The sequence below is a fragment of the Ursus arctos genome, unplaced genomic scaffold (assembly GCF_023065955.2).
Source record: "Ursus arctos isolate Adak ecotype North America unplaced genomic scaffold, UrsArc2.0 scaffold_16, whole genome shotgun sequence".
In the NCBI taxonomy this organism is placed as follows: domain Eukaryota; kingdom Metazoa; phylum Chordata; class Mammalia; order Carnivora; family Ursidae; genus Ursus; species Ursus arctos.
The window spans coordinates 18,208,650-18,229,438 of NW_026622830.1; the positions used below are offsets into that span (position 1 = coordinate 18,208,650).

The 20,789-nt window shown below is 45.4% G+C and overlaps 1 protein-coding gene across 1 annotated transcript in view; it reads left to right on the forward strand.

Annotated features, from left to right (window-relative positions):
* Positions 1-120: 120 nt before the first annotated feature.
* The window catches only part of ZHX3 (zinc fingers and homeoboxes 3), a 129,564-nt gene continuing 108,895 nt past the window's right edge, over positions 121-20,789 (forward strand). The window contains exon 1 of the mRNA XM_044385826.3: positions 121-921. The gene's annotated coding sequence lies outside the window, so the exon portion shown is untranslated. The remainder of the gene's footprint in view (positions 922-20,789) is intronic.

A 20,789-nucleotide genomic window follows, 5' to 3' on the forward strand; every position in this document is an offset into this window, starting at 1 on the left:
GCCCAAGGGCGCCCTTTCACCCATAGAGGCTGGGCGGGGCCGGAGTTGAGGCCCCGCCCCGCGCAGGCTCCACCCCAGCCCCGCCCCGCGCCCTAAAACTGCTAGATGGGACGTCCCGGTGGCCTGCCACCAGTCCCACCGCCAAGAGCAGAGGAAAAGCGGGGATCTTCGAATCGGGCCGATTTAGGCCCTCCTGGCTTTGCTTCCAGCTCTCTGTGTGACCTTGGATAAGTTTTCCCCAATCTGAGCTTGTTTTCTGCTTTGTCAAAGGGAATAGCCACCTTGTAGGATTTTCAGGATTACGTGAAATGACTTTGTGGGGCACCTGGCCCCTTTGAGGGGCACTTCCTCTTCTCAGGGGCAGTTTTCCTGACCGTCTCCCCGCCCCGCCATTACACCGCGTCTACTGGACAGGAGGCTCGCGTTTTACGTCACATAGCCCACAGTTGTAATTTCATATTTGCTTGAATGACTATTTGATTATTGTCTGTCTCCTCATTTGAAGTTGAACTTTGTGAAAGCAGGTCGCGTTCATCCTTACACCCCAGCTCCCAGTTCAGGGCCTGACATACAGCAGGAGCTCAATAAATGCCCTGTCCTTCATTCCATCCATCTGACGCACCGGTGGAGCGGCAGCGGGCTCAATACTGCCACCGGCCAGCAGAGGGCAGGCGGTGACCAGCCTTTTGGCCCAGCTGACAGTCCTCTGAGCCGGCAGGCGCCGCGGGAGGGGCACAGGTGAGCCCAGGTGCGCCCACGCCTGAAGAATCCGTGGGCCCGCGAGCCACGGGCGAGGACTCCGGCTAGGGCATGGATTTTCCCTTCGGATCTGTGGCTCGCGGCCTGTCCTGGATCAGAGACCTGACAACCTGTGTGGGCGTAGGACTCCTGCAAAGAAGATGCGCTGAGAAGAATCAGGAGGTGAGGGGGTTGCTGTGAAGGGGGAGGGCGCCGAGGAAAAGCTTGGGGCGGGGGCGCAATTGCAAAGAGCCAGGCTTAGAGGGTCCTGGGTGGTGGGAGGGGGAGGTGGCCGCCGTTGTTCTGTGACCCAAGATGCCAGAACCTGGATGGCGTGACTGGCCTCAGGGGTCCTCACTAACAGCAAAAGTCATTTAGTGTCAGTCTGGCATCTCCAAAGAGCCCTGTTGGGAGCAGAGCTACCTCAAGGTGGCCCGAGGGCAGCCACGCTGTGAACATATCTGCAGAAGCATTATATATATACCCATGATATTTAACCGTCGGAACATAGGAATCCCTCCAGGGAGCCTGGGAGGAAAGGAGAGGTCCAAGATTATGACTACACAGGTCACAGTCACCGTACCTCTTTGAAACTCCATTTCCTCATCTGCAATACAGAGATAACACCTACCTTGCAATATCATATTGTGAGGATTAAGCAGGACGAACTACATCAGTGGTTCTCAACCTTGTCTGTGTGTTGAAACCACCATGCCCTGGGGAAAATACTGCTACCTGGGGTACTGGGATCACCTGGAAAATCTGCAGGTGATTGCAATGTGCAGTCAAGGCTGAGAACTGAGCTAAACAGCTGAACACAGCACAGGGCACACACTAGGGGTTCAGTAATGTTTATCACATTTTAAAAAAATGGAGCGCATATTGTTTTCATTGTTCCTTGTTAGAGAAAAAAAAAAGTTGCTCTAAAGGTTGTTGCAGAAATTGGATTTCCAACAGGCTTGTTTCCGGAACTTTGAATCATCTGGGATTTGGTGATTATGGGGGTGGGGGAGACAGAGGCAGCCTCTGGTAGTATGACTTATCCCAATGCCCAAGTGAGCTGAAGGAGGCAGGGACACCCCCCCCCCCCGCCCCGTTCTCGCTTGCCATTTATATAACCGTTTCCAAGGTTGAGCATGCAAGCAGTCTGAGCACTTGTGTTGATCATTTCTGGGGTTAAGGATAGAGGCTATTTTCTCCTCTCTGGGTACACTCACCAGGTGGGCCCATACCATTGACATCTGTTTGTTTCTTGAGTAACCCACAAGTGCAGGTGGCACCTCCTTCTTTATGGGACTTGGTAACCTTATGTGCTTCATTAAATTACAGACCCAGTGATTATTTACTGTGCCTCACTTTCTTTGCTGGGCGAACCTTGCATGAAGTGGGAGGACCTGCTCACCCAGGCCTGCACCGGTGACCACTTGTCTTGGCAGCTCCTCAGTCACTCCTGGTGGTGTCATTGAAAGGGGGGGAGTGAGGCAGAGGAAACTGTGGCTGGCTGCCTCCAGTATGGAGGCTTGGGGTTGGGGCAGGCAGTTGATGTCTGGCTAGGATTATCAGATTTAGCAAATAAAAATAAAGGACACCCAGTTAAATTTGAAGTTCAGATAAATAACAAAAGTTTATTTTAGTGTAAGTATGTCCCAGCAATTTGGGACCTATATTATACTAAAAAAATTCATTATTTATCTGAACTTCAAATTTAATTGGATATCCTTCATTTTTATTTGCTAAATCTGGCAGCTCTATGCCTGGCCAAACAGCCAAGGAAAACCCAGCACAGGGAATTTGCTGCTGTGCCTCCTGCTCAATGTTGCTACATTTAGCTTACATCTGTCACTACCCTGCTCCAGAACTGTGCATGGCTCCCATCTGCCTCCACAGCACAACCTGGACTCCCTGGCTACTGTGCTGCGCCTTGCTCTTCTGCCAGCCCATCTGACCTGCTTGGGCCCTGACCTACCTCTACCGCTCATGTTTTCTCTGATGGCATGTGTCCCTCCCACTCCCAGCAGCAACTGCAAACACTTATTGAGCACCTACTGGGTGCAGGCACCATGCTTAGTTCCTCATCTGCATGATTTTATTTGATTCTCACAAAACCTCACATGACAGAGACAGAAGTTATCCTATTTTATTGATAAAGAAACTGATGCCCCAGCACAGTGATTCTTAAAACGAGGTTCCTGTGTCAGCAGCAGCAGCAGCAGCAGCACCTGGGACCTTTTTAGAAAAGTAAACTCTCGGGCCCTATTCCGCACCTAAGAATCAGAAACTCAGGGAGGGCCCAGCTGTCTGTATTTTAATAAGACATACCCCACCTCCCTCGCTGTCGGTGTTTCTGATGCACTCTACTTTGAGACCTGCTGCTCTAAGAGGTGAAGTGACTGCAGGAGTTTGTCACCAGGCAGAGGTCTAGAGGATGGCAGAGGACTGCCAGGCAGGGTGTTTATGATCTCAGTGAGCAGGGCCAGGCACTAGAGATGCTGCGGAGACCCCACAGTCTTGGGGTGGTGGGGAGAAGAGAAAGGACAGACAGGTAGTCTGGCAATTGCGATGTAAGATGACTAGGCTTAGGTGAGCCACGCCCAGGAGCCCATAGCAGGATAGGAGGGGTCAAGGAGGGCTTTCCTAGTAGATACCAGAGCTTGAAAAATAAGTTGTAATTAGTTAGATGAAGGGTGGGAATGATGTTCCTGGTGTAGGGACTAGTTTGTACAAAGGCCCTGCAGAGCTACCTGGGGGTGCTTCAGTCTTGAAGATGAAGTTGAAGACAATGGGGGGTGGAGGAGGTATCAGACTGGGGGGAGGGTCCTCTGCCCTCAGAGCAAAGGAAACAGCTTTAGTGGGTGTTGAGAAAAGCCCTCTGGCTTCCAGGTGGAGCGAGCACTAGGGAAGATGAGGGTGGAGGGTAGAGATGAAGGGGGTGCCAGGCCTTCCCCCACCCCCAGATTCAGGCTTCTTCTGCTCTCCAAGGTGTCTGCAGGGACTCAACCCCCAATCACAGGAGAGGGCAGGTGCTCAGTTCCAAGACCCGAGTCGCCGAGCTCAAAGTCCTCTCCTTCCGGGACTGAGGGGCGGGACTGGGGAAGCAGGGCCCGGCCCCACCCACCATCCGACCCCGCCCCCGCTTCCGGCCCCACCCCCTGCCTCGGACTCCGCCCTCCATCCTTGGCTGGAGGAAGCCGGGCTCTGGGCTACTGTCCTGGGTTGCTTTTGCCTCCCGTGTTCCCTTTTTCCTGCTGATGTGGCAAAGGCCGTGGAGCTACTGGGGCCTCTTCTTCCAGCTTTTCAAGGACAGGCCCTGGATGTGGCCAGGGATTCCTGGGCTGGAGCACAGGACACTTCCGTGGCTATCCCCTCTTCCTGCCAACGAAGCCTTTGTTGCCAGCCGAGGACTGACCCGGCCTGGCCAGGTTGCCTGGCAGTGTGGACTGAGGCTGGGCAGTTCCCGATTCCAACTGTCCTTCCCGAAAAAGCGTCAGTTTGGCTGAACCTTATAATCCGTTCGCAATTTCTAGCCTAGGGAAGAATACTGAAAGATCATTAACCACTGTATGAAGTAGAACTTTCTGTTGTCTAAAATTTCTGCAGGACTTAGCTGCCCCGTGGGCTTGACCTTCAGCAGGGGACCTCCTGTTCTTCCTCTTTTTATTTGGGTATACCTTCTGCCCCCACCCACTATCTGGCATCCAGGACCATGTTTCCCTATGCTTTGCAATTCAACAAGGGTCTAGCATGGTGCCCTCCACTTAAATAGACGTTCAAAAATATTGTTTAGCGAAGATCATTTCTGCGGGGCTCTGAATTTATATATAGATGGGGTATATATAATAGGGCAAGGGCAGTCTAAGTGGGTGGAAGTGGTGAGTAGAGGCATAGATGCTGGAGAGAGAAAGTGAATGCAAGGAGATGACCCATCTGGCCTTGAATGTCAGGCAAAACCATGGGCATTGAGGAGCCATGGATGGTTGTTAAGCCCAAGGGCGACAGCACTGCTAGTCATTGTACCAGAACCTTTGTGAGTGTTATTGTACTGTCCTGCTTACATTGTTCTCTCTGCCTAGACAGTTCTCCCCCTGCCCTCTATTTATGTAGTTAATGCTAACTCATTTTTTATTTTTATTTATTTTTTAAAATTTTATTTATTTGTCAAAGAAAGAGAGACAGAGCACAAGCAGGCAGAATGGCAGGCAGAGGGAGAAGCAGGCTCTCTGCTGAGCACTGAGCAGAGAGCCCAATGAGGAACTCAGTCCCAGGATTCCGGGATCATGACCTGAACCGAAGACAGGCACTTAACTGACCGAGTCACCCAGGTGTCCTGCCAACTCATTTTTTAGTTCCCAGCTCCACTGTTACTTCCTCAGGGAAACCTTCAGTGGCAGACAGACTCTAAGGTGACCCCCTGTATCCCCACCTCCTTGTGTTCATGCCTTTGTGTAATCCCTTCCTCTTAAGTGTGAGTGGGACCTGTGACTTTCTTTTAACCAATAGAAAATGCCAAAGGTGATGGGATGTCACTCCCATGACTATGTTATATAAGAGTCTGGCTAGCAAACGAGCTCTGGAAACTCTCCTTGCTGACCTGATGAAGTAAATGGCCATGTTGAGGAAGCCCACAAGGCAAGGAGCTGTGGGCAGTCTCGAGGACCTATGGCAGCCTCCTGAGGACAGCCAGCAAGAAGTCAGGGTTCTCAGTCCTGCAGCCACCAGAAAATGAATCCTGCCTACAACCGGAGGGAGTGGGAGCCCCTAAGTGAGAATATAGTCCCACTGTCACCTTGCTCATAGCCTTAGGAGTCCTTGCGTGGAAGACCCAGCTAAGCCATGCCCAGACTCCTGACTCAGAAACTGAGATAATAAATGTATGTTGTTCAAAGTCTCTACGTCAGTAGTGACTCGTTATGGAGCAGTAACTAACTAATACACTTTCCGGCCAGGTTAACTCTCTGACATAGGCTCTCGTAGCATCATATGCCTCTTCTTTCTTTTTTAATGTGCTTTTTCATCCTCCTCTTTTATGTGACCATTTAGTTATATAAACCATTTGATGAATGCTATCTCTTCATGAAGGCACTTTTGCACATCCCTTTGCCCCCAGATTCTCTCTTGGTGCGTGACACGTGGAAGAAGATCTACAATAAGTATTAGTTGCGTCTGTCAGCGAGTCAATGCTCTTATTTAGTCTTTACTACAACCTGGCTTAGTGGGAACCATTGTTACATATGAAGAAAAGGAAACCAGTTATTGACATATACTTCAAGGTATGCTGAACAGAATTTTATTATCTTATACCTACAAATTTTGGTTTATACATGTGACCATATCCTAATTTTTAGAATGACTACAGAATAAATGCTTTGGGAGATGGGCATAGATTGCATGGTCTGACATCCTTCATGGAACTTTGTACGTTCTAAAAAGCACGACCATCCAAAAATACTTTGGGGCTCTCCTGGTTTTCCCAAAGACTTACCTCTGACTTAAATCATTCTTTGGAAACTCTTACCCTGTCACTGTCCTTTTCTGACCTGACACAAACAGGCCCTCACTTGCCAGTGCTTTGTGTGATTCGAGCTGTTCGCCATCATCGTGCTCATTCCTTCATAAAATCTACGTCTCTGGCAAGATTTGCAGTTTCATTTTGTACTCCCTTTGCGCCATACTCCCAGGGGTCAAAGCCATCTGACTGCGGGATGCTGTTAAACCCAAAATCCGTTCTGCTTGGATCTCTGCTCAGAAGCCTTCCATGGCTCCAGTCTCACACCTCCCACCGCCACCCTCGTCTTCCACTCCATCCCCCTCCCTGACTCCACAGCCGCCCATTCACCACCTCACGGATCCGCAAGCACCTCTTTGCCCTGGAGGTTCCCACCGTGCTCTTTCCCCAGACACCTTCATGGCTCACTCCTCATGCCTCTCAAGATGACTCAGGTGTCACTTTTCTACCCTGACCACTCCCATCCACCTTTTTTTTTTTTTTTTTAAGATTTTATTTATTTATTCGACAGAGATAGAGACAGCCAGCGAGAGAGGGAACACAGCAGGGGGAGTGGGAGAGGAAGAAGCAGGCTCATAGTGGAGGAGCCTGATGTGGGGCTCGATCCCATAACGCCGGGATCACACCCTGAGCCGAAGGCAGACGCTTAACCACTGTGCCACCCAGGCGCCCCCCATCCACCTTTCTTGTTCTAATCATTTCCAGGCCCATGAACCACCCTTTTATGTGCTATATATTTTACTTATTTATAGTATTTGGCATTTGCCTCCCCCTCCACGAGAATGTAGGACCATGAAGACAAGACCTGTCTTTGCTGATATATTCCAAGAATAGTGTCTGACACATAGTAGGTCTCCGGGAAACGTTCGCGGGTGAGTGTCCACATCTCTGATGGTCTTGCCTCTAACTCAGGGTCTCCATCCCCTGCCGCTGGCCCATCTCCTTCTGGCCTCTCTCCCCAGGACTCCAGCCCCTGCCTAGGTGGTATGACTTGTCACAGGCATCTGCCTGACTCAGGAGGGCCTTCCCGGGGTACCAGTGTATTGACCTCGCTGTGTCCCTGCCACGTCTCCAGCAGGTGTGAAGTACTAAATTCCTGTTTTTGTTTTGTTCAAGGGCAAGAGGACTAGGGAGGAAGGAGGAAGGAGCTGATGAGGGAAGAAACGGGCAGAGTGGAGAGGGTGGGGGGAGGACTGTCACAGGTTTCCTTGGGGCCCCCACCCAGCCAGCTTTCCAAGCAGCTCAGAGGAGCAGCCGGCCAGCAGCGGGTGAGGGCTGTGTGCCACATATCCTGAGCCGAGTGCCACGTGGCAGAAGCAGTCCCGTTCAGTCATGGGACACATAGCCACACTACTCTGTAGAGTTTGGTGTGTGGAGTATTTTTGTTTTTTACAGCCCAGCTGTCTGTGTAATGACTTCCTTCCCTCAGCCTTGTTCACAGAGGTGTCCCTGAGGACCAGCTGAGTCACTGCATTCCTTGCAGCTTAAAACACTGGCCCCAGCACCAAGGCCCAGTTCCTTCATGTAGATGGGACCTTTCAAGGCAGCCAGGGAGTGCCCAGAAAGATGGGCTGTAGAGCTCCCCTTTCGAACCTGCAGCCTTCCCCAAAAACATGATTAAAAACCAAGTGGAGATGGAGAGAAATTCCATCCGCTAAGCATGCGGGAATGGCCACAGCCGTGTGCCACGGCCTGAAGAATTATTCGTCAGCGACCTTGAAGTCAATACCAAATGAGGGGGAGGGAGGGACGAGGCACTGACATCCGTGCAGCGTGAAGAGTCAGAAACCCTAGTGAAGACTGGGGACTCTCCGTGCCCAGTTGGCAGGAATAGAAACTTGCTTAGCCATTCTGTAAGATAAGCAGGTAGTTCTCAGTACCATTAAGTATGCATAAGGCACAGAGGTTAGCCGTTTCGCTCTTTGTGATGTATTTTGGAAGTTTGCTCAGATACACATAAAACAAGGAGGAGGTATTTAGAATAGCATTACTCATGGCATGGGTGAACGGGAAGCAAGGGAAGTGCTAAAGGAAGAAGCTAGTAAACCACGGTGGACGCCTACCTCGGAATTCCACACAGCTTTGAGAAGTAATGAAATAGGTGTGGATCCTACAGCGTGGGTGAAACTTACAGAGCTAAGTGGGGAAAGCAGTCCAAGAGCTTGAAAGCGCCAACACTCCTCATTTTATTGATGTGGGACTGACCTACAGTAAACCACATCTATTTAAGGTGTACGATTTGCGTTTTGACATGTGAAATTACCCATGAAACCACCACCTCATCAAGATAATGAACGTACCCATCACCTCCAAGTAAGAAGTAGATCGATACGGGTTCAAATGGGCAGATGTCTAACACCTGTTGTTAAGTTTTTTAAAAGTTCAACAGTGTGTCATATAATCCCATAGTTGTACTAATGAAAAATGTTTAGATATCCCGAAAAGGAATACACATAACACAAAATTATGTTCATTGCTGGGAATCTTGCAAAAAAGAGCCTGGCCCTGTTTGGCTAGTGCACTGTGCATTTCAGAAATTGCCCATGACTCTTGTCCCACTTCATGGTCTCCAGGTCTCCCATGAAGGTTTAATACACTAGAAATTCATCATTATAGTCCCTTATCTTTGAGTGACTTTATTAAAATGTCACTGAGGTCCTCATAATGAACCCCAACATAAGGGGTGCCTGACTCTTGTTCTCCACCCCCACATCAGACAGCTGTGTCAATGACTTCCTTCAGCTCACCTCCAGGACCATTGTCTTTCATCATCCCTCCAGACTGGAGATATTCCAGCAGGTTGGTGGTTGTGGCTGGAGACAAAAGAGTGATTCCCCAACTTGTTTGCAAATCTTTTTTTTTAAGTAATCTTTACGCCCAATGTGGGGCTTGAAATCACGACCCTGAGATCAAGAGTTGCATGCTCCACTGACTGAGCCAGCCAGGGACCCTGCAAATCCATCTTTTATTTATTTATTTTCTAAGATTTTCTTTCTTTCTTTATTTATTTGAGAGAGAGTGAACAAGAGAGCCGGGAGAGGGGCAGAGGGAGAGGGAGGAGCAGACTCCCCGCTGAGCAGTGAGTCCCATGTGGGGCTTGATCCCAGGACCCTGGAATCATGGGTCCTCAGATCATGACCTGAGCTGAAGGCAGATGCTTAACCGACTGAGCCACTCAGCCGCAAATCCATCTTTTATTACCATTCTTCACATATCTCATGAGTACAGGAGGGGCGAAGATTGTGGGGACAGGGAGCATGTTGAATTTTGTCTGGTTATGGGTTTTATATAAAAACAGTCATTAAATGTGGATGTTATTTTGTGTCTAGCTTCTTTCACTCAAGAGTCTTCCAAGTTGTTGTGTGCAGGTGTGGTTCATTTTTTGTGCAACATAAAACATTCCATTGAGTGAATATAGCATAATTTATCCCTTCTACCAGCTGACATATGGGTTGTTTCCAACTTGGGGCTCTTATAAATGATGCTGCTGTGAACATTTTTGTACATGTCTACCTGTCTACCTGGATTTCTCTTAGGTATATACTTTGGAGCAGAATTGCTGGGTTATAGGTATTCCTATGCTTAACTTAAATAATGCCAAACTGTTTCCCAAAATGATTATACAAGTACACTCCCCCCAGCAATAGAGCTCCCTTTGTGCATTTGCCAACAGTTTTCACCAGCAACGGATACTATCAGACTTTGTACTTTAGCCATCTGGTGGGTCTGTAATAGGTGTTCTCTCCGCTTCATTGCCCTGATTACTAATGAGGCTCAGCACCTTTCATACGTTTATTGGCCATTTGGATTTTCTTTGTGAAGCCAAGACCCTGTTCTTGCCCATTTTTCCACTGCTCTGTATTTTTCATTATTTCTTTATAGTAGTTTTTTGTATATTCTGGATATAAACCCTTTGCCAGTTATTTGCGTTGTTAATCTTTCTCCTCTGTGGCTAATGATGTTTCTTGATGAACAGAAGTTCTTAACTGTAAAGAAGTCCAATTGATCAGTCTCTCAGTTGTGGGTTAGTGCTTTTCCAGTCTTGTTTAAGAAACCTTTTCCTCCCTTGATATCATAAAGATACTGAATGTTATCTTCTAACGCTTTATTGGTTTACCTTTTGTATTTTAGTCCATGATCTAATAGAAATTAGCTTTTGAGTATGGTGTGTGATGGGATCCCAATGCCATTTTTCCCATGTGGCTATTCCATTGACTCAACACCATTTATTCAAAAGATCATTTCCCCACACTGTTCTGCAATGCTATCTCTAACATTAATCTGTTTTTTGGGGGGGGTCTTTCTTCGGTCCATTGGTTTTTGTCTACTCTTATGCCAGTACCATACTGTCTTAATTATTAGAGCTTTATTATAAGTTTTGTTAGCTGATAGAATAAATCCTCTCTACTTTGTACTTCTTCAGGAGGACCTTAGCTCTTCTCGGCCTTCTGCAATTTCATATAAATTTTATATTAGAATGATCTTGTCAAGTGCCATGTGAAAATCAACTGGGATTTCTTTGAATCAATAAGCCAATTGAAGAGGATGACACCTTTACAGTATTGAGTCTTCTAATCTATTAACATGCTCTCTCTCTCATTATTCCTTAATGTCTATTAAAATGTTCATGGTTTTCTCCATAGAGGTCATCCATGTCTTTTGTTAGATCCATTTATAGGTACTTTGTATTTTTTTGCTATTTCAAACCTATTCTGACTATTCTTAAAAAACAATTTTCTGACATTTGCTGGAATATAGAAGTAAGGTTAACTTTGGTATATTGGTTTTGCAACCTGGAAAAGGGCCTTCATCAGAACCTGACCATGGTATCAGCCTGATCTCAGACTGCCAGCCTCCAAAATGGGGGAAAATAAATTTCTATTGTTTATGAACTACCCAATTTGTGATATTTTGTTATAGCAGCCAGACTAAGACATTGACTTATTGGTTCTAAAAGGTTATTTGAGATTCCTTAGGGTTTTCTACCTATACAATCATGTGATTTTTGAAGAAAGATAGTTTTGTTTTTTTCCTTCCTTTCTTTATGACATTTTTTTTTCTTGCCTTATTGCCCTGGCTAGGACATCTCATAAAATGTTGATTAGAGGTGGTGATAACTGATATTCTTGCTCTGTTTCTGATTTTAGAGAGGAAAATGCTCACTATTTTACCATTAAGAATGCTGTTGGCTCTGTTTTTTTCCCGTACATCCTATATCAGATTGAGGAAGTTGTTTTCCATCTTTAGGTTGCTAAGAGTTTTTTGCTGTAAGTGTTGAATTTTGTCAAATGCTTTTTTAGCATCTATTCAGATAATCAAATTATTTTTCCTTTTATTCTGTTAATGTGGCTGGTTGATTTTTTAATGTTAAACCAATTTGCATTCCTGAGATAACCTCCACTTGGTTATGATTTCTTATCCTCTTAATTTGTTGCTGTATTTGATTTGCTAACATTTTGTTTAGGATTGTTGTATTGGTGGTCGTGAGAGATAGTGGTCTATATTTTTTCTTGTCACGTTCTAGCCAGGTTTTGGTGGTACAATTATGCTGACCTTATAAAATAAGTTGGGAAGTGTTCCCTCTATTTTTGGAGAGAATTTGCATAAGATAGATATTACTTCTTATTTAAAATTTTAGCTAGAATATTTTCATCCCTTTATCTTTTAACCTATATGTCCTCATATTAAAGTATGTCATAAACATCATATAGTTGAGTCTTGTATTTTGTTTAAATTTGCCCTGTTGGTCTTTTTTCTTTTTGTTAGAATATTTAGTCCACTTACATTTAAGATAATTGCAGATATGGTTACAAATCATTTACATCTATAATCCTGTTGCCTTCTTTTTGTTCTATCTGGGTTTTGTTCCCATTTTCCTTTTTTTCTTTCTTCTTTTGGATCCAGTTTTTTTTTATTATTCCATTTTATCTTCTCCATTAGATTTTTCAATATTGTAAAATAAACACAACGTTTGCCATCATAGCTGTTTTTAAGTGTACAGTTTACTAGTCTTAAGTACATTCACATTTTTGTGCAACCAGTTTCCAGAACTCTTTTCATCTGGCAACACTGAAAACTGTTTTTTTCTTTCTTGCAACACTGAAAACTTAAAAAAAAGTTATTAAACAATAGTTTCCCATTCATCCCTCCTCCCAGTCCCTGGCAATCACCATTCCGCTTTCTGTCTCTGTAAATTTAACTATTCTAGGTACTTCATATAAATGGAGTCATACATTATTTGTGCTTTTGTGACCGGTTTATTTCATGTAACATTATGTCCTTAAGGGTCATCTATATTGTAACATGTATCAGAATTCCCCCCCTCTTTTTTTTAGAGAGAGAGAGCCCATGTGGTGGTGGGGGGGGGAAGGGACAGGGAGACAGAATCTTAAGCAGGCTCCACACCCAGCACAGAGCCCAATGTGGGGCTCTATCTCACGACCCTGAGATCATGACCTGAGCCAAAAGCAAGAGTTAGTGCTTAACCGACTGAGCCACTCAGGCACCCCGAGAATTTTCTCTCTTTTTAAGCGTGAATAATATTCTTTATTTTTTTAAAAGTATTTATTTAAGAGAGAGAGAGAGTGCGTGTGAGCTTGGGGAGGGGCAGAGGCAGAGGGAGAGGGAGGAGAGAAGTGGAATGCCTGCTGAGCTTGGAGCTGGATGTGGGGCTCGATCTCACAACTCTGAAATCGTGACCTGAGCTAAAATCAAGAGCCAGCTGCTTAACCAACTGAGCCACCCACGCCCCAAGGCTGAATAATAGTCTACTGTGTGTATACACCACATTTTGTTTTTCCATTCATCTATCGATGGACATTTGGGTTGCTTCCACCTTTTAGCTATTGTGAATACTGCTGCTACGAACAAGGGTATACAAGTGTCTGTTCTAAGTTCCTGCTTTCAGTTCTTTTTGATATATACCTAGAAGTAGAATTTTTGGTATATGTGGTAGTTCTATGTTTAATTTTTTTGAGGAGCCATCATACTGTTTTCCACAGCAGCTGCACTATTTTACGTTCCCACAAATAACACACAAGTGTTCCAATTTCTCTGCATCTACTCCAACATCTGGTTTTTTCTTTTTCTTTTCTTTTTTGGATAATAACCATCCTAATGATTGTGAAGTGGTGTCTCATGATTTTTATTTGTCTAAGCTTGGCTTTTTTCTCCATGAATGTACTGTGTTTGGCTGTTTTTTGGTCTCTGATAATTTCCCATATTTGGGGTCATCATGAGTCTGTTTCTTTGTTGTTTTACTTGTTTCCTCTTGTGGTGTCTTGTCTTCTTGTAAGTCTGGCTGCATCTGTGCATTAGGCATTGTAGTGCATTTTAAAAATTGTTTGTAGAAACCATTTTAAGATTAGAATGATGTAAACCTCTTCCAAAGAGATCTTCTTTAAAAAAATGTATTTATTTGATTGAGAGAGAGTACAAGTGGGAGGAGCAGAGAGAGGGAGAGAGAAAATCTGAAGCAGACTGCACTGAGTGTGGAGCCTGATGTGAGGTTCAATCTCATGACCCTGACATCTTGACCTGAGCCAAAACCAAGAGTGGGTCACTTAACATACTGCGCCAAAGAGATTTTTTCCCCCCCTGGGCCCTAGGAATGCTAACAGTTTAGGATCCTTTTGCTCTGTATTCGGAGCTTGACATTATCTAGGCCACTCAGATGACTTGAAACCATCTGTGAAAGGAATGGATCACTTCCAGTTCACATCTTCTCTTAAATTAAAGCTCTTCAGGATCCTAGATGAAAGTCAAGTGTAAAGAGTTTTGTTGGCTCAGGGGTTGAATGTCACACTGAAGAGTCTGGAGAAGGGCTGGGCAGTTGCTGGTCAGTCTGCTTCGTTAGGGGGACAGCATGTTGAACTTTAGTTCTGTGGTCCAGTATGGGAAAAGGAGGAAGGCAAGCTGGGCCAGACTGGGCTAGAGATATGGAACCAGTCACAGAGCTGTCTGTCCTCGCTGAGGTGGTAGAAAGCATGGGGTCTACAGCAGGAGAGAAGCCAAGACTGCAGAGAAGCTGCATGTCATAAATCCCCCTGGGCCAGAAACAGGTTCTCTTCTCTGGTCCTGGGCAACCCTCCTGGCCGGGGACTCCTCCAGGCTAGCCAGTGACCACTTGTGTAGTCTTGACTGAGCCTAGACACCCCAGACAGCTTCATTATTGTTCTGTCTGGGTCTATTCTGAGCCTTCCTTTCTGGTCTCCACCCAGCATATTGTCCCTACTCCGTTCACTTCAGTAAAGCTTCATTGCTTTTAGGATATGACTTAAATTATTACCATGACCTTCAAGGCTGTACATGATCTGGCCACTGGCCACCTCTCCAACCTTATCTCCTCCAATTATCTGCCTCATTGTACATTTTCCTTCTTCTTTGTTTAAACCACCACGTATCTTGATGACCACAGGGCCTATGTGTGTGCTGCTCTCTCTATAGGGAGTACTCTTCTTTGCCTTATTTGCCTAGTGTTATGGACCAAATGTATGTATTCCCCCAAATTCATATGTTGAAGCCCTAACCCCCCAGTGTGGCTTTATTGGGAGGAAGGCAGTAATTAAGATTAATTGAGGTCATAAGGGTAGGGCCCTGATCCAGTAGAATTAGTGTCCTTGTAAGAAGAGACACCAGAGAGCTCATTTTCCCTCTCTTCCTGTGCACAAATACTGAGGAAAGGTCATGTGAGGACAGAGCAAGAAAGCGGCCATCTGCAAGCCAGGAAGATAGCTCTCACCAAAGCCCAAATTGGCTGGGACTTTGATGTTGGACTTCCAGCCTCAAGAACTGTGAGAAAATTTATTTCTGTTGTTTAAGCTCCCTGGTGTACGGTGTTTTGTTATGGCAGCCCGAGGAGACTAATACGTCTAATTTAACCCCTATTTTTTCCCTTTAGATTTACCCGAACTATTTCCCTGAACATCTTTGAGCCAAAGCCTCCTATTAGTGGATTTCACGGTACCATGCACTGTGTAAGATTTATGTTTTTTGATTATTTGACCAATGTCTGCCTCACCTACTAGACTGTAAGCTACATGAAGGTCTCTGGTTTTATTCGGGGCTGCATACTCAGAACCTAACGCAGGGGTACGTACATAGTAGGTGCAGAGTTCGCTTCCTTTGGGGGAAGAGTGGTGGGTGGGGACAGACAATGCCTTGAGCTGGGAGGGTTTTATGGACATTCAAACTCATCTCTGGTCCAACAGAAACTACATATTTATAATCAAGATGTGACTCTCGGCCCCGCCTTGTGATAGGCCTCAGGATCCTGTCCATCATGTCTGGCTCAGGTCCTGGGCTGGGCTGGGCCAGCAGAACCCCAACTGTAAGGACAGGCAGAAGACTGGCTCTGACATCAGGACACCATTATATGTTTCTTACAGTGTTCTCTTGAGGATGAAGTCATGACTTTGTAAATACTGTTATACACACAATTGAATTCCCCCCATCTGCTCCCACAAACCAGTTCCTTTTTAATCCCAGAAACTTGTCTAATTGGCAATTGGGGCCACTCAGGAGGCAGAAACCACACCAGTAATTTGAACAAGGAATCTTTAATATGAAGAATTATTAGCTGATGAAAGGTGGTGGGTGCCTAAAAGGGTAGAAAGAGAGCTCCAAAGAATATAGGCATACAGTTAGAATGGCAAAAATAGACAAGGCAAGAAACAACAATTGTTGGAGAGGATGTGGAGAAAGGGGATCCCTCCTACATTGTTGGTGGGAATGCAAGTTGGTACAGCCACTCTGGAAAACCGTGTGGAGGTCCCTTAAAAAGTTAAAAATTGAGCTACCCTATGATCCAGCCATTGCACTACTGGGTGTTTACCCCAAAGATACAGACGTAGTGAAGAGAAGGGCCATATGCACCCCAATGTTCATAGCAGCAATGTCCACAATAGCTAAATCGTGGAAGGAGCCGAGATGCCCTGCAACAGATGACTGGATTAAGAAGTTGTGGTCCATATATACAATGGAATATTACTCAGCAATCAGAAAGAATGAGTTCTCAACATTTGCTACAACATGGACGGCACTGGAGGAGATAATGCTTAGTCAAATAAGTCAAGCAGAGAAAGACAACTATCATATGATTTCTCTCATCTATGGAACATAAGAACTAGAATGATCAGTAGGGGAAGAAAGGTATAAAGAAAGGGGGGGTAATCAGAAGGGGGAATGAAACATGAGAGACTATGGACTATGAGAAACAAACTGAGGGCTACAGAGGGGAGGGGGGTGGGGGAATGGGATAGACCGGTGATGGGTAGTAAGGAGGGCACATATTGCATGGTGCACTGGGTGTTATACACAACTAATGAATCATCGAGCCTTACATCGAAAACCGGGGATGTACTGTATGGTGACTAACATAATATAATAAAAAATCATTATTAAAAAAAAAAGAATATAGGCATAGTAACTAGAGACAGCGTCTACTATCTCTAGGGCTGAGGTGGAGTGACCAAGGAGAGAACAAACTTGCAAGTGCCTCTCCCCCACCCCCAAGGTGAGATTTGGGCCTTGTTGGAGAGAGCAGGAATCCAGGCCACTGGATGGTGGAGATATCTGATGGATGGCCACAGGCTACAGGTCAGAAGCTGGCCATCCAGGTGGCAGAACAGCTCACTGGAGGGTGAGCACCACTGGGTCTCCCTAGACCATGGGCAACCATGTGCTATGGGAGCAAGAAGAGCAGAGTGGAATCACGAAGGTTCTGAACCAGGGAGCCCCTTATGCTGCTTTTTTTTTTTTAAATTTCTCCAACCTTCTCTACTGACAGAGTCTCACATTGTGCCACTGGCAAAAAGGAAATGTTTACAGAATTCAGCTCCAATATCACAGGGCTAAGCAAAGAATCGTGGCTTTAGACCCGAGAGCAATAAGTTGACGTAACTGGATTCAGAACGTTTATTTATTTACTTTTTAAAGATTTTATTTATTTGACAGAGAGAGACACAGCGAGAGAGGGAACACAAGCAGAGGGAGAGGGAGAAGCAGGCTTCCCGCTGAGCAGGAAGCCCGATGCAGGGCCCTGGGATCATGACCTGAGCTTAATGACTGAGCCACCCAGGCATCCCAGAACCTTTCTTAAAAAAATTAACAGGACATCCTTTTTAACCATTGAGTCCTTATGATTCATCATCCACCATGTTAATAGTAACACGAGTATCTCATTCAACTGTCATAACTACATTAGGGATTTAAGTAAGTTACTCAAGTTCACAGAGCAAGTAAGTGGGGAGACAGGATTCCAGCCCAGGAGTTTCAAAGTTAAATCCTACGTACATACTGCATGAAACTGCCTCCTGGATTCTTTCACTCCAGACTTTATAAATGCAGCATGAAGGCTCATGGAGAGTGATAGAACCCTCTCTATGAAATGAACTATGTAGTGTTGACTAAGCCAGGGGGTCACTATCCTGGTTCTATAGGATTCTTCTCCTTCAAGTCCTTGGTTCTCACCTGGTTACTGTTCCTTTTCTGTGCTCTGTCTGCACTGTGACACCTTATTCTAGAGAAAGAGCTGGTGTATAAATCACAGAATTTTCAGCTTCTCTTCCTGTGATTGTTCAAAGTTCAGACATTTTCCCCCTTGTGATTCTGTATCACCGGCTACTGCTCGGAACTATGCAGTGAATATGGTAGGATAGCCATAGTGGGAATGCTTTTGGTTTCGAGTACTCACATTAGAATCAATAATATGGGGAATTTACTGATTTACCTGACTTTATTGGTTCAGGTAAGCCTTGATCAGCACTCCGATTCTGTTTCTCTTTCTTCTGCTTTTCTCTATTCATGTGCGGGCTTCATCTTTAGGCTGACTCTCTTCATGGTCATAAATTCCTTGCCAGCAGCAAATGGTTTCCCACTGACATCCAGGGAAATAGTGAGGATTTTATTCAATGATTGTGATGGGGCAAGTATTGGATACTGATGGTTGTAGGCCTGGGTAATAGGTCTATTCCTGAAGCAGTCAGTACAAGGTCGATGAGACTAATTCCACTGACCTAGCAGAGAATCCACACCCACATGTGGGGAATGGGGTCTTTCCCACCCAAATTGCCTCCGTGCTGTACAATGGGCAGTGGGATAGCCTGGATGTTAGAAGGCGTATCTATTGGGATAGGCTGGGTTTTGCTAGGGTAGCAAACACGCCCCAGTCTTTTTACGACAGCAAGGTTTATTTCTTGCTGCTACAACATGTGTACTGTGAGTCCCCCGGGGGCCACTATTTAATGACTCCTCCCTTCAGGACCCAGAATGATGGAGCGATCACCATCTTCAGCATTGTCTATTGTTGCTGAGGGAAAGAGAGCATACACAATTGCCTACTAGCTCTTAAAGTTTGGACCTGGGAGTACAGCTACTCACACATTATTGACCAAAGCAAGTGGCATGACCACCCCCGACTCCAAGCCGTAAGGAAATACAATCCTATCATGTGGCTGGGAAACACAGCAGAAATATTTGGTGGCTAGCATTAATGTCCACGACCACCAGAGGCCATCGGAATACCCACAACACAGGGCTTATGGAAACCACCCCAGTTTTTGTCCACTTTTTGTCGGGAAAAGAATACCTTATGGTTTTGATTGCTACGTAAAAAGAGGCCTCCTTACTTTGCAGAAATCAGGAAAGCTCAGTATTCACTTTCTGTGTGACTATCAAATGTCTCCCAGGTGTTTTGCCATTAAGTGGAATTCATGGTTCTACAAGGAACTTCTATTCAGATACCTCCTCAACTCAAAACAATTCCCTTTTTTCGTGGTCTTGATCCACAGAGGTGCGTTCCTGGTGAACTACATGACCTGTAAGCTGGTCATGATTGTTCTAGGGGAGGGGAAACACCTGATACGGCTGGGTCAATTAGAGCCTCTTCTCTGAGATTTTGGGATTGGAATGATGAGGAATTATTAGTCTCTATGTAGTTGGAACTGTATCATGTACTTGGGAGTAGTTGGTAGACATATTTTTCCATTGTATTACCTGGATGGAGAGGAAACAAGTTTGTGGGGAGAGTCTTACTGGCACCCCTTGCTTGCCTCCAATCCATCCGGAAGTCCATCTGGGTTCTTGTTGGCCTGAGAGACCCATCCCTTTGACCCCTAAAAAGCCCTAAGATAAATTCCCCTTAATTTTTCTTTAACTGGCCTGAGAGGATAGTGGTACTTGCAGCCAGCAAACTCCTAACTGATACACGTTCTTTGCCTTTAGACCCCGACACAAAAAAAGGGTGACAGGTATAGCTGATTCCAGTAAAACAGAGGTCAGGTGGCAATTCTATTGCATCAACTATATTCTGGCAATTTCTTTCCTGCTTGAGAAAGCTCATCAGAATGTGAGTGAGTTCAGGTGACGTTATTATAGGGCTCACCTGGAATCTGCTTGGTTTTTTTTTTTTTTTAAGGAAAATAATTTGTCTCCTTGGGTAAATACTATTTGAGACATACTTCCCAACACTAGTTATTAAGTGCATGGTATTTCCTCTGCCTGGAGTCCCTCCTCCTCCCTCACTTCTTTAGACTGAGCTCCAATGTTGGCTCCTATGGGAAGACTTTCTACACTCTCCTATATTGTATTAATTACGTCCTTCTCTCTGCTTCCCAAAGCAGGTAGTACATATGTGTAGCGTTACATATTTTCTTCCATTTTTTTGTGGGTTTTTTTTTTTTGTTGTTGTTGTTTAGGATTTTATTTACTTATTTGACAGAGAGAGAGTGAGTGAGCACACAAGCAGGGAGAGCAGGAGACAGAGAAGCAGGCTCCCTGCTGATCCCAGGACGCTGGGATCACAACTTGAGCCGAAGGCAGACGCTTAACGGACTGAGTCACTCAGGTGCCCCATATTTCTTCCAGAAGTACTTCTTTACATGTCCGTCTCATTTGAAATTCTGAGTTCCTTACTGGTTGGGAGAATGCCTTGTTTACCTTCACAGCCCACAGTACCTGGATTGGCATAGATGCTCAAAAAGTTTGTTGAGTAAATGAAGTTAAATTTGAGCAACATACTCCATATATACTCTTATTCATTCAGGAAATATATAGTGAGTACCTAACCATGTCAGGCTATGTTCCAGATACTGCAGATGAACAGCACAAGTCCCTGCTCTCAGAACATTACAGATGATATTCAGGTCATAAGGGCTATAAGCAAAAGTAAAGCAGGATGAGGAGAGAGAAAATGATGGGGGGCGTGGGACTTGATATTTTAGCAGAATGGTCTGGGTAAGTCTGAGGCGGTGACTTTTGAAAAATTTTGAAATTTGGAGTAGGGGCATATGCCTTTCTGATATCTTGGGGGTATGAAACATCAAATGCAAAGGTCTTGAGGTAGGGATGAGCCTGCATGTTCCAGAAGCAGGAAGAAGGCTAGTGTGGCTGGAATGGAGTGAAGGGGTAGAGTGCAAGGAGATGGAGTTAGAGAATGGGAGGAGTGTTGGGTGGGGGGAGGTCACAATAGACTCTTGGGGGCCCTTGACAAAAAAATTTTGGTTTTTGCTCTGAGATGGGAAGGCACTGGAGGCTTTAGAGAAGGGGAGAA